Source organism: Trematomus bernacchii, unplaced genomic scaffold, assembly GCF_902827165.1.
Source record: "Trematomus bernacchii unplaced genomic scaffold, fTreBer1.1, whole genome shotgun sequence".
Lineage (NCBI taxonomy): Eukaryota > Metazoa > Chordata > Actinopteri > Perciformes > Nototheniidae > Trematomus > Trematomus bernacchii.
Window position 1 is genome coordinate 144,709 of NW_022987767.1, and position 3,826 is coordinate 148,534.

Genomic DNA, 3,826 nt, shown 5'->3' on the forward strand with positions numbered 1-3,826 from the left:
TATCAACCCAGGGGCGGACTGGGACTAAAAATCAGCCCGGGAAACTCGACCGGCCGACCGGCCCAACTCGGTACCGCTAGTCAATCGTCAACGGGGGGGGGGTGCTAGTGAATTGTCCGACCGGCCCACTTCGGTACCGGCCCACTGGGAACACTCCCAGTATTCCCAATGGCCAGTCCGCCCCTGTATCAACCTGTCCTGCTCCTTACACTGAATCAGTTATATCCTGGTGCATCCATGTTTCCGTAAAGCACATTAAACAATACTCCAGATATTCTGTTTGACTCCTAGCTAGCGCCGTTAGCTTGTACGTCTGACTCCTAGTTAGCGCCGTTAGCTCGTCCGTCTGAAACGTAGCTAATGCCGTTAGCCTGTACGCCTGACACCAAGCAAATGCAGTTAACTCGTCCATATGACTCCCAGTTAGCTCGTCCATTCAATTAGCCAGTGATCTTACATGGCCCATGAGGAGAGGCAGGAGACACGGCTTATTATCATTTGCATATTAAAGGGGACCTATCATGCAAAATGCACTTTCTGATGTCTTTTATAAATAAACATGTGTCCCCAGTGTGTCAGGGAACTCACAAAGTGTCAGAAAACAAAACCCTCTCTCTTTTCCTCCGTACCCAAATCTCTAAAAACGGGGATACAACGGAGCTGATCCAGATTTGCGTCCGATATGACGTAACATCGGAAATGTGGACCCACGGCCCTATCAGAAACAATGCCCGACTGTTTTTGACGTTATATAGTCTTTGTTTACATTAGCAAGCATCGCTAACACTCAGAGCTAACCTGTACTGGGGAGAGTATGTGTAAAAAAGCAAGAAATAAAAAAAGGAACTCACCTTGTGGTAAACCCGCAAGAGAAAAAGCATTTGAGCTCCATTCTGTTTCAGAAATAATCCTTGATGTGGGTTGGAACATGATATGGCATTTAATCATGGCAGCATTTAGCTGCATCTCGTATAATTCTGAGCAGGCATTAGCTCCCCCTCCTCTTTTTCTTTTTTTTCAAGCTAAGGACCCCGAACCTGCAGTTCTCTAGCAGGGCTGAAACAGAGGGATGAGGGATGTCTAAAATGCATGATCTGTTTGGTATTTTGAGCAAAACACATCATAGACATGTTTTTATATATTTGTATATATTTGAGACCCATAATATATGCCTAAAAATAGCATAATAGGAGACATTTAAAATCCACATGTAACAGCGTCTAATATTTATTTTGCGTGCCTTGCTAAAAATGGGACAGCAGAGGGAATGTGATCATTGTTTCACAGTAGAGTCCATTATACCATAACAACCTGCCTAATCAGACCAATAACATTGCTGTACACGCGTTCCAGAATAAGTGTTACGCCAATTATTGGGCTCATTGGAACGTTATGGCTGTGCTTGCATAGATAGATAATAAAACTGGAAAGAAAATATTGTAACCATCTCCAGCTGTTGGCCTTATTCACAATTCAATCGCCTTTGTTACAGTATTTCACTAACAGTCCATCCGCTGTTGTAATCCCGTCTCTAAGTCTATTTTTCCTTTGGAAATGGATCTATGTTTTTCTGTCTTTTGGTTATCTTATAGGAAACTAACAAGATATGACAAGCAGCTTTAACAAGTAAAAAGGTTTCCCATGACTCAATATTTTAGCTGCATTGTTATTTAAAGTGTGACCCACCTTCAATGTTGTTATTTATGGAGCAAGCCTGGAAGCTAGTTCAACTTGGGCCATAATGACTCATATACTCGTGACATGCCTTATTCCCTCATACAACCAACCAAACTCATTCTCCGTAGTCTGGCGCTCTATTCATGCTGCAAGATTTGCTATCTCTGCGAAGATACTGCTTTTCCGCCCCATAATCCCCCCAGCATCCACCTGTAGGCTCTGGGGGAGAGTTATTTAGATTCATTCAAAGATTCAAAATTCAAAGGTTTTATTGTATGCACAAATCTACAGTGTAGAAATGGCAATTAAATTCTTCTGACCTGAGCTCTTCCAACAATGCAACATATATAGTAAAATACAAAAATACAAAATCATCACACCTCATACTGTATGTCAAAAATACATTGAGGGGGTGGTGAGGCCAGAGCCTAAACACCAAATGATATGCTGTTGTTAATAAACATTTTAAACTTGAGTTGTCTGACTGAAATGAATTTCTTGACTGGATTCACTTTGAATATAATTGTATTATTATTTTCATCCATTGATGTCTAAAGTTGTGGCAGAGGTTCCCCAGATGGGATATGAAATAACATCCCAAAACAACAATACAATACTAAGCTTAGTTACCACCTTGCCAGCTACCCGCCATACCTCATTGGATTAAACTTGACTGTCTGAGAAGGGGTCTGAGACTTCTCCGCCCTGCCCTTTGTACAAACGATGTAGTGCTTGTTGGTTGGGGAAATTGAAAGAGTAGCATCTACAAAAGAATTCCACTGGCTTAACATAGTTTGGGTTTTTCCTGGCCTTGTGGGTTTGGTAGGATCCAGGTTGTGTTTGCTCCCCTTTGTGTTTCAGGTTCAGAGGCTGAAGCTGGTTCATGTCTACTAATAACTTTCTTTAAAATGTAACTTCAGCATAAAGGTTACAGTGTTACAAAACATTGAAAAACAAACGTATGCACAATTGCTACTGTCTGTGTGGCAGACTGTACTTTCAATAGGAGCATTTGTAAAGAACCTCTGTGTATTTTTAAATGTGGACCTCACAGTAACCCTCCCAAATAGATTTGTATCAGATTTTTGTGGTTCCCAATGAAAGTATTTCCATCTCTGTGTACACAGTATGTGTTTACAGCCATGCTGCATATTGCATACATGCATTGACTTCAGACATCATAGAGGCTGCCTGGTCAGTATCGTACTGTATGTGACAACAATTTCTTTATTTAAAATTCTGGACTGAGTATTACATTAAGACATTTTGCGTCTCTTATATGCCCTTACTTTTGATGGAAAGTCGTTTTTCGGATTCACTCAATTTGGATCAGTCCAAATGGCAAATTTCAAATTTCATTCTCATCTTAAAGTCAAAACTGACTAAATAAGTCAAAGTAGCTGTATGATTTGACATTTTATATGTAGTGTTTTGTTGATGTGCAGTGTACATTTAGGTCACAGCTGGAATCAGAACATATTTTAGTTTCAATATGCTGCCAGATATTATTTCCATTAAAGGCCTAATCTGGAACAAACTGCCCGAATCGTGCACGTCCGCTGAAACACTTCCCCATTTTCAAATCCAGACTAAAAACACATCTATTTGCTGCTGCTTTTAATTGAGCTGTTCATACTCAGTCACACTGCAGTATGCCTTTTATTCAGGTATTCTGTACCTGCTGTGTTTATTTATTTATTTAATTATCTTTGCTTTTTTATGCGTTTTTAAATGCCATTTAATAATGTGTTTATGCTTTATTCTTAAATGTCTTTTGTTTTTGTTTTGTAAAGCACTTTGAATTGTCGCGTGCTGAAAGATGCTATATAAATACAATTGCCTTGCCTTGCCTTGCCTTACTCAGAACCATAGTTTAAAACACAGTATTATGTCAAAACAGAACGTGTTTCAGGTTCTTTCCATAGACTAAATAGTTTCTCCGGGATATTGTTTCTTCTTATGTGTGCGGCAACCGAGCATGCGTGCAGCAGAGGGTCATGAACAATAGTAGCTTAGCTAACAAAGGCACAAAGAATGGACATTGAAGGTCTGTGTGCCAGTCCTACAGCTGAATAACAAAGGAAGAGAGAGTGGAAAGCTCTTAGTCAGCAGCAAAACTAAAACTAAACAGACAAGAGGGAACACATGG